Source organism: Hyla sarda, chromosome 2 (assembly GCF_029499605.1).
Source record: "Hyla sarda isolate aHylSar1 chromosome 2, aHylSar1.hap1, whole genome shotgun sequence".
Taxonomy (NCBI): Eukaryota; Metazoa; Chordata; class Amphibia; order Anura; family Hylidae; genus Hyla; species Hyla sarda.
In genome coordinates this window covers 274,858,578-274,874,105 of record NC_079190.1, presented here as the reverse complement: position 1 = coordinate 274,874,105, position 15,528 = coordinate 274,858,578, and positions in this window count along the sequence as shown.

The following is a 15,528-nucleotide window of genomic DNA, read 5'->3' as shown; positions in this document are numbered from 1 at the left end:
CATAACCGTGATCAAGGGCATGCCTATAGAGGGCATGCCCTGTTTGGAAGTGAAGAGAAAAAGGGAGGGTTGGGTGGGTGCACAAACACAACACACGCCCCAAGGTAGGGGATTCTGGGTGTTATATAGCCCATGCCTCTCCCACAAACACAGCCCTGTGCTCGGGGCTTAAACCGTGAGTACTTACCTGGAACATCTTACAACAATACATAAATACCATATGTATGTGCCATAACTGTGATCGAGGGCACGCTTATAGAGGGCAAAAAGCAAGACAAGTAAGTATTAATATCATTTATTTGTATTTTACATATAACTACATCACCAACACTTGAATACCTGTGACATTTCAAGCCAGGGTTTTTGGGACATATCTAGTGTAACAAAATTAATTCCATCTCCCCATTGACTTGATTACATGGGCAGGTACCTTATGTTGCGATGCAGCTGAGGCAGCCCCAATGCGGAAAGAATGCCCTGACAGAGAAGCAGGATTGAAACCTAATAATTTTGCTAGTATACGTATGTGTTTTACAAAATTGCTGTTGGTTATGAATGCATTATTGAAGGGTGGTAATGGTGCACTGTCAGGTCTCCCTGCTATTTTAATGAGTAACTCATTGAAAACTTGAACGGGATTTTCCTACAGATGTCCGCACACCTATTTGTCACATCATTCATACTTACAGACTACTGATTGCTAGAAATTGGAAGTCCCTATACACATCTTGTATATTCGAAATCATATTTATGGTCAACTATAATCTCATCTTTGAAGAGGTTATCGCTAAACAAGAACATCATTTTCATAAATTTCTTAAAGCTTGGGGGAAATGGAATCTCGTTTACAACTCCACCTAACAGTACCTAACACTTCAAGACCTGACATTCCTGGGTCTCGGTCACAGATCTTACACCGAGGGATGGCGGGACAAATGATGTCAATACATTAAAAAAGGAGTACACCTATACTCCAATAAATGTTTAAATCATCACTCTCATATTTAGATCTACATTTTGATGCACGGTCTACAAAGCATTATATTAACAAAGTTTTACCTTTGTTCCTGTTTTTTTATTTCTTTACCTCCTTGTTTTTCACTTTTATTATATATGTAAACCCAGAAGATAATCTTTTATTTGACTCGACTATACCTGCGCTCAGAAACCTTCTAGAACCTGCTGAGAAAGGTGTTTATATATTCCTCCCACTCCCAAGTTAAGAGTACCATGATTCTTTCTTCACCTTCTCATGTATTAAAGTGTCAAGCTTATCTTACTTGAAAGTGTATACTTATGTATAACCTTTGCTTTTCCTAAAAAATTACTCTTGAAAATGTTTGTATTAAGGATATCTGTTGAACTCTCAATAAAACTGAATTGAAAAGAAAACTCGAACGGGACTCGAGTTAGATACTTACCTATTCAACGTAGCGGATTTAAGCATGAAATATGGCGGGAATACCTTTTATGACTACCACAAGTCATTTTCGTTCAAAGCAGCGGTTCTGCATAACAGGGAGCTGGACTGGACAAACATTGATACAGGCCTGTTCTGTAGGCACTTTGCTGGGTTGAAAGCCCCAGCGTGTGGGTTTTGTGGGTTGTGTCAATCCAACACAAGAAACAACGTCACCAAGAGCTATGCCCTGGAAAAACAAAAATTGAAAGGACTGGCATTACTACCTATGACGTGAAGGCGAGTTGTATTAAAGTTGTTTGTGAAGATGCTAAGCAACAACAGGCTAACCGCGACTATGCACTCGCCATGTAATGCGTACTGAGGATATATGAGAGAGGATATGAGGTATGCCATCGAAACGTGTCAGCTGAAATAACCTTGCAATGTGAAAAATATATATAATTTTTTATTTTCATTGTTTTTTCATTATTCTTATTAATTTCTATATTAATTAAAATGTTTAATTTATTAAATTTTATATATATATATATATATATATATATTATATATTCTTATCCCTATCATTGCTATTGACATATTGTGGTTATGACCGTGGTATTATTCTGGACCGTATCAGAGAACAATGCGGCAAGTAACTTCCCCCTGAATGTGCTTCAGGTATACTGGGCCAGTCACTATACTATAACTACATAACAGTATTGCTCTGCAAGCATGTCATTAGCAATGTGATGCAAGTAACTACCCCCTGACGGCGTGTCAGGTGTAATGGGCACGTCACTTATGCTATCACTACATAACGGTATTGCTCTGAAAACATGTCAGTAGCAATGTGGTGCAAGTAACTTCCAACCTGAAGACGTGTCAGGTATGATGGGCAAGTCACTTATGCTAAACTGTATTGCTCTGAAGACGTGTCAGTAGCAATGTGATACAAGTAACTTCCCACCTGAAGACATGTCCGGTATGATGGGCAAATCAATTATGCTACAAACTTCGTACCGTGGTTGTTCTGAAAGATACATAGGTAAATTGATAGTGACGGGCAAGGGAAAACTTTTTTTTTTTTTGAGGATATGTGCCACATATGGCAGGACATTGTAAAACCTGGCAACGGACCTAACGGCGTGTTGAAAGCTACCGACCAGCATATCTGGTTTGCTTATATTAGAATCAACTGATGCATACCACTTGACCTAACCTGACACCCACAGCCAGAACTATTGTAATTACCCTGTAACTTATTTGTCTATGTATGTATGTGTCAAAGTGTATGTCAGTTAACAAAACAAAAAAATGATTTTTAATTTTTTTTATTTAAGTATTACACACACCTGTATTAGGTAAAATGTTGGTGTTACGCCGAGCGCTCCGCGTCCCCGCTCCTCCCCGGAGCGCTCGCAGCATCCTCTCATTCGCAGCGCCCCGGTCAGACCTGCTGAGCGGGTGCGCTGCAATATCACTCACAGCCTGGATGCGATTCGCGACGCGGGAGGCGCCCGCTCGCGATGCGCATCCCGGCTCCCGTACCTGACCCGTTCCCCGTCTGTCTTGTCCCGGCGCGCGCGGCCCCGCTCCTTAGGGCGCGCGCGCGCCGGGTTTCTGCAATTTAAAGGGCCACTGCGCCACTGATTGGCGCAGCAGGCCTAATCAGTGTTATCACCTGTGCACTCCCTACTTATACCTCACTTCCCCTGCACTCCCTCGCCGGATCTTGTTGCCATTGTGCCAGTGAAAGCGTTCCCTTGTGTGTTCCTAGCCTGTGTTCCAGACCTCCTGCCGTTGCCCCTGACTACGATCCTTGCTGCCTGCCCTGACCTTCTGCTACGTCCGACCTTGCTCTTGTCTACTCCCTTGTACCGCGCTTATCTTCAGCAGTCAGAGAGGTTGAGCCGTTGCTGGTGGATACGACCTGGTTGCATGACCATCCCGCTTTGCGGCGGGCTCTGGTGAATACCAGTAGCAACTTAGAACCGCTGCGTTGACAGCGTGAGAACACCGACCCACGTGACCAGTGGGCGTGTGAGGAGGCTCAGAGCCCTGTCCACTGGTCCCAGCGCATGCCCCACTCTACCACTGCAGGTGCAAGACATGCTGACACTATACTGTAGCGGAGTTGAGAAGGGGCGGACCTTCCAAACTATATCACAGTAAGTAACCATGCAAGGCCAGGCGGCGCATACCACCACACTATTACATTTATCAGGTGCATTTCATTAGCAGTAATTGGGGCAACAGTGACGGGCTGGCAATACAGAACATTGTGCATAAAATGAAAGTCGCAATGCCACGGCGGGCGATCGCAAGCCATAGCAGGCTGGGAGTGACCAGGCCATTATCCCGTGTTAAGGGGGGTAAGGGCACTTACCTGTCCTGGCCGACTGGAAAACTTTGTACAAACAACCGAAAACGAACCTCCTCACCTCCAAACGTATGAGCTAGCAGTAGTGCTTCTGAAATAGAGAACACTACAAACGCAACACATGCCCTGAGGTAGGGGATTCTGGGTGCTATATAGCCAAAGCCCCTCCCACAAACACAGCCCTGCAGGCTTAATCACAAACATAACCAGCAATGTTATTACTCTACAAAAATGCATCCAGACCCCTTTTGAACTCTTTTATAGAGTGCCCCATGACCACCTCCTCTGGCAGAGAGTTCCATAGTCTCACTGCTCTTACAGTAAAGAACCCCCGTCTGTGCTGGTGTAGAAACCCTCTTTCCTCTAAATGTAGAGGATTCCCCCTTGTTATAGATACAGCCCTGGGTATAAATAGATCATGGGAGAGATCTCTGTATGGTCCCATGATATATTTATACATAGTTATTAGGTCTCCCCTAAGCCTTCTATTTTGTAAACTAAATAACTCAAATTCTGATAATCTTTCTGGGTACTATAGTCCTCCCATTCCCCGTATTCCTCCACTATATCTTTCTTGTACACTGGTGCCCAATACTGTACACAGTATTCCATGTGTGGTCTGACTAGTGATTTGTACAGTGGTAGAATTATTTCCTTGTTGTGGGCATCTATGCCCCTATTGATGCACCCCATGATATTATTTTCCTTGGCAGCAGCTGCCCGAGACTGGTCACTACAACTAAATTTACTGTTAACTAAGACCCATAAGTCCTTTTCTACATCAGTCGTCCCAAGTGTGCTCCCATTTAAAATATAATCCCAGCTTGGATTTCCCCCCCCCCCCATGTGCATTACCTTACATTTATCAGTGTTGAACCTCATGTGCCACTTCCCAGCCCAACCTATCCAGATCCATTTGTAATGGTGCACTGTCCTCTATTGTGTTTACCGCTTTACAGTTTAGCATCATCTGCAAAGATTGCTACTTTGCTATTCAACCCCTCTACAAGGTCATTCATTAATATATTAACTAGAATAGGACCCAAGACTGACCCCTGTGGTACCCCACTAGTAACAGTCACCCAATCAGAATAAGTACCATTAATAACCACCCTCTGTTTCCTATCACTGAGCCAGTTACTTACCCACTTGCACACATCCCCCCCCCCAGCCCCATGCTTCTCATTTTATGCCCAAATCTTTTATGTGGTACCGTATCAAATGCTTTGGAAAAATCCAGATATACGACATCCAGCGATTCCCCCTGGTCCAGTCTGGAGCTCACCTCCTCATAAAAGCTGATCAGGTTAGTTTGACAGGAACGATCCCTCATAAAGCCATGCTGATATGGGGTTATACATTTATTTTTATCAAGATATTCCAAAATAGAATCTCTTAGAAAACCCTCAAACAATTTACATACAACAGATTAAACTAACAGGCCTATAATTCCCGGGGTCACCTTTTGTCCCCTTTTTAAATATTGGCACCACATTTGCCATGCGCCAGTCCTGGGGAATAGTCCCTGTCACTATAGAATCCCTGAATATTAAAAATAGGGGTCTGTCTATTACATTACTTAATTCCTTTAGAACACGGGGGGTGAATGCCATCTGGACCTGGTGATTTGTCTTTTGATTTTTTTTTAGGCAGCACTGTACTTCTTCCTGGGTTAGACAGGTCACCTGTACTGGGGAGTTTACCTTATCTCGCTGTATTTCATCTGACATTTCATTTTCCTCAGTGAATACAGTGGAGAAGAATTTGTTTAATATATTTGCTTTTTCCTGATCCCCGTTTATAATTTCTTCCTGTTTTTTTTTTTTGTTTTGTTTTTTTTAAAGGGCCAACACTTTCATTTTTAATCTTTTTATAACCTTTTTGCTATTTATATAGTTAAAAAAACATTTTGGGGTTAGTTTTACTCTTTTTGGCATTGAGTCTTTCTCTATTTTAGCGGCTTTAATCAGTTTTTTTTTTACATATTTTACTTTTTTCTCTATAGCTTTTTAATGCTTCTTCACTGCCATCCTGTTTTAGTAGTTTAAATGCTTTATTTTGTCTTTTATTGCCCCCTTAACATTTTTATTCATCCATTTTGGTTTTCTTTTATTCCTGATCCTTTTATTCCTGATCCTTTTATTCCCATAAAAAGGTATATACATCTTACAGTGAGAATGTAAGATATTTTTAAAAGTCTCCCATTTAGTGTCAGTATTCTTGTTTTTGAGGAGTAGGTAAAACCCCCGTTAGGTAGGTTGTGAGTGATGCCCCCAGTAGGTATATATAATGCCACTAGGTATGTAATGCTTTCAGTGGGTAATGCTCCCAGGTAGGTAATGTCCCCAGTAGATAGTGCCCACCAGGTAAGTAATGCCCCTAGTAGTGGTACCCCCCAAGTAGGTAGTGCCCCCAGGTAGGCAGTGCCCCCGGCAGATAGTGGCTACCCTTGTCAGCCCCTTTTCTGATTTTAAAGAGCCCACAGCCTTTCCCAGAATCTGAGTCATAGTAGGCTGAAGGTAGATTTAAAGGGGTACTCCCGTGGAAAACTTTTTTTTTTTTTAAGATCAACTGGTGCCAGAAAGTTAAACAGATTTGTAAATTTCTTCTATTAAAAAATCTTAATCCTTCCAGTACTTTTTAGGGGCTGTATGCTACAGAGGAAATGCTTTTCTTTTTGGATTTCTCTTATGTCACGACCACGGTGCTCTATGCTGACCTCTGCTGTCCATTTTAGGAACTGTCCAGAGCAGGAGAAAATCCCCATAGCAAACATATGCTGCGCTGGACAGTTCCTAAAATGGACAGCAGAGGTCAGCAGAGAGCACTGTGGTCGTAACATAAGAGAAATCCAAAAAACAAAAACATTTCCTCTGTAGTATACAGCCCCTAAAAAGTACTGGAAGGATTAAGATTTTTTAAATAGAAGTAATTTACAAATCTGTTTAACTTTCTGGCACCAGTTGATAAAAAAAAAAAAAAAAACGTTTTCCACTGTAGTACAAGAAAAACGAAAAGGTGCGGGCAGCGGCAGGCCCCTCTCAGGCCCGAGTCCTTGGGCAGTGCCTGGGTGCCCAATCTGTCAGTCTGTCCCTGGATATAAGATAGATAGATCGATTGGTATGAGATAGATGGATAGATAGATAGTTTCCAGAGAGTTGGGCAACACTTGTTGATCTATTACTTGGAGGTGCAGGCTAAAGCTGGACCCAGTCCCGAAGAGTCCCAGATAAATCCACTTGAAATAAGGTAGCAGCACACAAATTGCGTTGAAAAGGTGTATGGCTTTATTCACCAGACATCAGAGGCGACGTTTCAGCTGTCTCACACAGCCATTGTCACGCAACAAATGGTAAAAGGTGCAGAATATAAATAGCTTACAAGACTCATTAACATAGAGTGCATAATTAAGTACAAATATTAAACATACAGCCATTGTGTAGATAAGAATACATATCCAGGGTTCATATATACACAAACACAAGTAGGAAACCTACGTTATGTAAAGGTTAAAAACACGTGAAAAACAAACATAAAACCATCACTGTGTATTAAAGGGGTACTCCGGTGGAAAACCTTTTTTTATTTATTTTTTTATTTATTTATTTTTTTAAATCAACTGGTGCCAGAAAGTGAAACAAATTTGTAAATTACTTACATAAAAAAAATCTTAATCCTTCCAGTACTTATTAGCTGCTGAATACTACAGAGGAAATTATTTTCTTTTTGGATTTCTTTTCTCTGCTGATATCATGACCACAGTGCTCTCTGCTGACATCTCTGTCCATTTTAGGAACTGTCCAGGGTAGGAGAAAATCCCCATAGCAAACATATGCTGCCCTGGACAGTTCCTAAAATGAACAGAGATGTCAGCAGAGAGCACTGTGCTCGTGATGTCAGCAGAGAGCTCTGTGTTCCAAAAAGAAAATAATTTTCTCTTTAGTATTCAGCAGCTAATAAGTACTGGAAGGATTAAGATTTTTTAATAGAAGTAATTTACAAATCTGTTTAACTTTCTGGCAACAGTTGATTTAAAAAATAAAAAAGTTTTCCACTAGAGTACCCCTTTAATTACAGTTATTAAACATGCAGGTGTACATAGTTCATTCATGATACCTTAATGTATCAGAGAGTGAGATCCCGGCGTGCGTGTCACCAAATTTCTCCACGTGGGACGCTTCGCCATACACAGCCATTGGAGTGTGTTAGCATTTCCGGCAGTCCACCGGACGCGACAACGTGTATCAACATAGTAAACGGGAGCATATGTTGTACGCACATAGGCTGTCAAGTCTGTCAGCGCCATCTAGTTTGAGGGCAGAACCAGCCTGTCATTCTATGCTTGGAAGTGGATAGAGACAGTGATCCATGGTCATACCGGATGTATCACTAAAGTGGTAAGCTGGATTTACCAGCGCATAGCGGGTGGTGGGGACACGCACTGAGCGTACCTCCCCACAACACAAGGGGGCAGGGTCTCGTCTTCGTGTTGCGGGGAACCTGGTGTGGTGTCTCCCCGTCCATTAGACTTGATGGGGACTGCCTCTCCAGTGCGCTTATGTCACAGGTAGCATCGTGGCATCCACACACCCACCTTTGCTTCTGTATTTATTTCCTGCTGTGGTTCCATATAGTGTCTGCAATTCACTTCCCAGCATGTAAGTTCATCCTATATAGATCCTGTGAAATATATACATTAGTTCCACTCTGAGTGGCCATGGATGACAGACAGTTGTCCCACTGTGGTTCTACATGGCTTTCACGCATGTAGTGGTCCCTCCCTTCCCTGCAACACAAGGAAACAGAAAGTTAGGAATAAAAAGATTTAAAAAAATAATAATAATTTACCAGCTCCTATACAGTTCAAGAGCAGAACAAACATACCTAAAAACACCCACAATATAGATATTTTATAAGTTACAAATTTGGTGGTTGTTCTTAAACTCAACATGTAATCCCAAGGGTTTTAAAGCCTGGAGTGTATAGATCCATTTTAGTTCTTTCCTTTTCAGGTGACCCACCCTATCCCCACCTTTTTCAGGGGGGGGGGGAATAGGGTGGGTCACGGAGTACTTTTTCCAGATGGTTAAATTCGCTAAAATGTTTAGCTACAGGGAGGTCCTGTTTCTTCTTACGAATAGTGTAGCGATGATGATTATTGAGCGTCTTAAAATCACAAATGGTCTCCCCTACATAAATGAATTTGCAGGGGCACCACAGGACATACACTATGTAGAATGAATTACAAGTTAAGTAGTGTTTGATCTTGTATTCAACCCCGTCCCTGGATGTACAAAGGTATTACCCCTGCACATCAGTCGGCAGTTGATACAAGATCTGTGAGGAAATGATCCTAGATTCATTAATGTTATAAAACTCTGACTGGTCTAAGAGGTATACACATCTGCCCTCACCAGGCAATCCCTAAGATTGCCAGACCTTCGGTATGCCATCATCGGAGGATTTATGAACTCTTCCACCCTCTCGAAACCATACCTCAGGATGTACCAGTGTTTCCTCACTGGACAGCCTGCCTGAGAGTTCCGAGAAAGTGCAAACAAAAGTAACTCTAGGTATCACCTCTTTTTTTCTTGTTCTGTGTTACATCATGTCTATCTTCCGTAAGTACTGTTCGTTTACTTGCAAATAGCAATTTCTTGGGGTATCCACGCTCAAGGAAGTTAGACATCATCCTGTGGAGCGCTGGCTCCAATTTGGACTCTGTACTCACTATCCTTTTCGCGTGCCACATTTGGCTAGAAGGTAGGGAACATAGCATTGGTTTTGGATGAAAGCTATCATACCTGAGGACAGAATTAGCATCGGTAGTTTTAACGAATAAATCTGTAGTATGACTGAAATTTTACTTGTTACAGAATACCTCCCGGACACGATTGGATGGCCAGAGGGGCTCTGCAGTGACTTATGTAATTTTGGAAGTAGATAAAAAAAAAACGGTGTAACTGGATGTTGAACTACAGGGTATTCTGCTAGTGGTTTGTCGACAAGGCCCTTCTCCAATGCAATGGTAACTATAGATTTAATCAGGCGCTCCACCTCCCATTTAGGGTCCATGGACACCATCTGATAGGTGGTGGAGTCAGCCAACTGTCTAAGAGCCTGTCGACAAGGGCGGGCGGTTTTGGTGATGACAAGTCCAAGTATATCGCCGAGGCTCTTAGACAGTTGGCTGACTCCACCACCTATCAGAAGGTGTCCATGGATGTGCTGGTAAATCCAGCTCACTACTTAAGTGATACATCCGGTATGACCGTGGATCGCTGTCTCTATCCACTTCCAAGCATAGAATGACATGCCGGTTCTCCCCTCAAACAAGATGGCAAACAACATCTTTTTACACAATGGCTGTATGTTTAATATTTGTACTTAATTATGCACTGTATGTTAATGAGTCTTGTAAACTATTTATATTCTGCAGCTTATACCACTTGCTGCATGACAATGGCTGTTGTAGTTTTGTAAAAGTAGGAGGCACCCTGGTTAGGAAACACTAAGATAATGCCTCCCTAACTGCAACCTGCCCCCCCCCCCCCCCATCCCCCAGAAAAGTAACCTACAAGATGGGCACAATCAGTGGTGGGCAGGAGAGGTCCTTTTTTTTCCGGCAGCATGAGCGGGTGTTTGAATCCATGGTGGAGCAGGCGCTGACTTTAAAGGGACCACAGACTAAATTATTTTAAAAAGAAAGTAAAGAAAATGGTGTTGGCAGCAGTGGGCCCCTTTTCCGGCTGGAGTGCCCCACCGTCAGTCCACCCCTTCTTTGATGCGGCTGCTGCAGGGGGGTGCAGCATGGGCCCGGGCCTCCTAAAAGCTCAGGCCCCTTACTGGGGTACTGGCTGTACCCCCCTGACAGCGGCCCTGGAGACGAGAAGAAGGTGCAAAGCAATTTTACTTGCATAACTTCAGATATAAATTGCATTACACAGTTTGTTTTACATAGTCCCAGGCTGTAAGTATTGCAAGGGTTACTGTAGTGTGCAAAGGAGAAGGGTTTGTTGCAGAGTATCTGTGAGTAAGTAAACTTGCCTTGGAATATGGATTGATTTGTGTAGGAGCTTTGGATTCTTTGGTCAGGTGTTTCCTGGGACTTGTTCCTTGACCCTGGATGTGTGAATAAGACTTATAGGCTCTCTAGCGCAATCCCAATATACTCACTGAAGCATGATCTCCCAGAGGTGTAACTGAGGTAGTCGGTAGACTTCTGCACAGGATCCTACATCAACGGCAACACAATCCAACTGGCGCATCATGGTGGTAATCACCCCACTTGGCAATTGGTACTGCTAACCGTACCAGGACCATGAGGCAAGCGGTCTCCAGTTTTCTGGGTCTGCTATCAGGCACTTTGATTTGTCTTTCTCGTGAAATATCCCTTTTGAATGTAGTGTATATAGAAGAAAGACATATTTTCTCTGCCATAAAGATATCAGATATCACCACTCAAGCTAATACCTGTTGTGGGACATTACATAGATAGAGAAGGGGTTACTAATGCACTAGTTTTGTAAGGTATTAGGTGAGCAGTAATGAAAGAAACAGCAGCAGCACAGCAAGGAAGAGCTTACACTAAGCCCTGAACTGCTGCTGCTATGATGAAAGGGAAGGTATGATTTGTTTTTCAGATACAGCTTTTATGCTTCTGTAGGAGGCTGGCAGACTCACAGCCCAGGCTTTCTCTCCCTCTCTTCTGCACATTGCACAGATGAAGCCCCAATTCCACTTTCTATGTTCTGTCTTGGTCTCTCTGTTACTAGAGACAGACTTACACTTACAATAGGCAGTGGACAGCAGATTGTAGATAAGTAAGCCAAGACTTTAGAGCTGTCTTTCTGGGGCAGGTAGTCATTTTTGGTGAATAAAATGGTTTTCAAAAATGTTAGAAATCCCTTAAGCTATAAAAAGGAGGGAAGTTATTTGACCATTAAAGGGCTCCTTTAAAGGAAAACTGTCAGCTTGTTCACCAACACTAAAACCAATACACTGGGTTATAGTGTGGGTTAACAGGATTCAAAAAAGGGGTCACTTACTTATTTTTGTCAACTGGCTGCTGAGATAAATGCTTCTAAAGTTCTGGGATTTCCATAATGAGTAAGCGCACTGAAGGCGTCTCGCCCGCCCGCTGGCCGCCTCTCTCGCCCGGAGTAAAGCTTCTAAACCCTCCGCTCATTAGCTTCAACTCCACGTCATAGTGACAAGGAGTCACAGCTCACATGATCGCAGTGCTCTGTCTAAAGAGCACATGTGCTGCTATATTTTCCCCAGCTCTCACGTCATCAGGACTGGGTAAGGGTTTAGTGTGGGTGAACAAGCTGACAGTTTACATTTAAAGCTAGGTTTACATTATGAGAGTGGGTTATGTCTGTGTGATACCAGTAGAAAGGTATGCTGATGTATACCACTACACACTCATTCACTGTAATAGACCTAATATAGTCTGTTAATGACTATGTTTGGTCCATTTCCTAAACATATACTTTTATTTTGCGAGACTCAAAAGCATAGTCAACTGTACTGCAAAATAATAGTACACTTTAGATAACTAGACTGAACACAGTTACTAGTAGACAACATTTGCTCCACTAGGGTACATTCACATGTCAGTATTTTCTGCTGCAGATTTGCTGTAACAGATTATGCTTCCTATTGAAGTCAATGGACAGCAAAATCTGCTGAAGCAGATCTGCAGCAAAAATATGCACATGTTAACGTACCCTTAGGGTAGGGTCACACGTGCCGTATTTTGCTGTGTATTCAATGGGTAGGAAAATACTCAGCAGCAAGTATGCAGCAAAATACGGCATGTGTGACCCTACTCTTAGGGTGTATTTGCACAAACAGTATCATGAGCATAGTTGATGCTCAGGATTTGAAGCTGCAGATTTGAAGCTGTGTTTAGTCATTTAATTTACATTGACATCTGCAGCATAAAATCTGCAGCTTCAAATACTCCGTAGAAAATATGTGCAGGATACTGTACGTGTGAATAGACCTCTAAAGGCAAGTTGTTTCGGGTCTTTTGAGATGGTCAGCCATGTGACCTGAAATATGCAATTTGTATAACTTCTATAAACTTAAGTGGCAGTTATGTAACCGGCAAAGCCCTCTTTATGTATCCCATTAATATCAATCAGAGTTATACAAATGACATATGACAACAAACACGGCTGTTTTTGTCTACCTGACCATCCCAGGTGACCACAAACAAAAGTGAGCTGACGGGAGAACAATCTTTTAGTGGGCAATCCCTATAACCGTGGAATACCACGGACGTACTCCATGTACATGTGTAACCCCTTTAGCACAGCATTGCTCAGTGTATGCAATCTAATGATTGCATGTTATAGTCCCCTATGGGGACTAAAAAATTGTATAAAAAATTAAAAATAAATGTGATTTAACCCCTTCCCTAATAAAAGTTAGAATCACCCTTTTCCCATTTTGAAAAAAAAAAAAGTAAACATAAATGACTGAACTATAAAAATATAAAACCGCACGGTCAATGGCGTATGCATAAAAAATGCTAGAATTGAGTATTTTTGGTCACTTTGTATACCCTAAAAAATGTATAAAAAGGGATCACAAAGTCCTATCAAAACAAAAATGGTACCGATAAAAAATACAGATTACGGCGCAAAAAATGAGCCCTCACAAATCCCCATGAACGAAAACATTAAAAAAGTTATAGAGGTAGGAAAAGGACAATTTTAAACACTCATTTTTGTACAAAAAGTTATATTTAAAAAAAAAGTAAAACAAAATGAAGCCTATATCATTTGGGTATCGTTATAACCGTATGGACCTACAGAAAATAAATACCGTATTTATCGGCGCATTTTTTAGGCTAAAATTTTTAGCCTAAAGTTTTTCTGCGTGTTATACGCTGATAAGCCCCTGCAGTTCAATTATTTAAAGTGGGTGCTTTAAATCAATGAACTGCAGCAGCTTTTGCAGGTGCAGGGACCTGCCGTCGCTGCCGGCTTCTCTGCCCTGCCTGTCCTGGGGTCTAGAGCCCTGCTGCCGCCGCTTCTCTCCCCCTGGCTATCGGTGCCACTGCCCCTTCTCTCCCCTGGCTATCGGTGCCGCTGCCCCATTGCCGGCGCCGATAGCCAGGGGGAGAGAAGCGGCGCTGGCAATGGGGCAGCAGCACCGATAGAGAAGGGGCAGCGGCACCCATTGCCGGCGCTGCTGCCCCGTTGCCTCCCCCATCCCCGGTTGTATAATTACCTGTTGCCGGGGTCGGGTCCGCACTGCTTCTGGCCTCCGGTGTGGCGTCCCCTGCGTCGTTGCTATGCGCTGCGAGACGCAATAACGAGTGACGTCACTCGTCATTGCGCTGCGCCGTGCAGCGCGGACCCGACTCCGGCAACAGCTAATTATACAATCAGGGATGGGGGAGGCAACGGGGCAGCGGCGCCGGCAATGGGTGCCACTGCCCCTTCTGTCTCCCTCACTATCGGCGCCGCTGCCCCATTGCTGGCGCCGCTTCTCTCCCCGTGGCTATTGGCGCCGGCAATGGGGCAGCAGCACCGATAGCCAGGGGGAGAGAAAGGGCAGCAGCACCGATAGCCAGGAGGAGAGAAGCGGCGGCAGCAGGGCTCTAGACCCCAGGAAAGGCAGGGGGAGAGAAGCGGGCAGCGACAGCCTCTCTCCCCTGCCTTTCCTGGGGGCTTCTGCGGGGTCAGAAACAGTGTATTGGGGTATACACATGCACACACACGCACCCTCATTTTACCAAGGATATTTGGGTAAAAAACTTTTTTTACCCAAATATCCTTGGTAAAATGAGGGTGCGTGTTATAGGCCGGTGCGTGGTATACCCCGATAAATACGGTAATGTGTCGTTTTTACTGCGTAGAAACGGAAGCCCCCAAAAGTTACAAAATGGCATTTTTAGTTTTTTTCAAATTTTGCCCCACAAAAATTTTTTGTCTGGTTTTGCCATAAATTTTGAGGTGAAATGATGGAGTTTTTTTACAAAGTAAAATTGGTGGTGCAAAAAAAAAGCCCTCATATGGGTCTGTAGGTGGAAAACTGAGAGCATTATGATTTTTACAAGGTGAGGAAAAAACGAAAGTGTAAAAACCTTAAAGGGGTTCTCCGGTGCTTACACATCTTTTCCCCTATCCAAAGGATAGGGGATAAGATGCCTGAGTCCCGCCGCTGGGGACCCCCGTGATCATGCACGCGGCACCCCGTTTGTAATCAGTCCACGGAGTGTGTTCGCTCCGGGTGTGATTACAGGCGACCACCGGGCCGGCGGCGTGTGATGTCACGCCTGCGCCCCCGTGTGACGTCACGCTCCGCCCCTCAATGCAAGCCTACGTGATTACAAACGGGGTGCCGCGTGCATGATCCCGGGGGTCCCCAGCAGTGGGACTCCCGCGATCAGGCATCATATCCCCTATCCTTTGGATAGGGGAAAAGATGTGTAAGCACCGGAGAACCCCGTTAACCTCTTAACGACGCAGGACGTAAATATACGTCCTGCGTCGTTAAGGGGTTAAAGGGGTTCTCCCGCGATATGAAGCGGGGTCGCACTGCCGGGCCGGGACCCGCGGCTAATACCACACATCGCCGATCGTGGCAATGTGCGGTATTAACCCTTTAGAAGCGGCGGTCAAAGCTGACCGCCACTTCTAAAGTGAAAGTGAAACTATCCCGGCTAGTCAGTCGGGCTGTTCGGGACCGCGGCGTCCCGAACAGCTTACAGGACACCGGGAGGGCC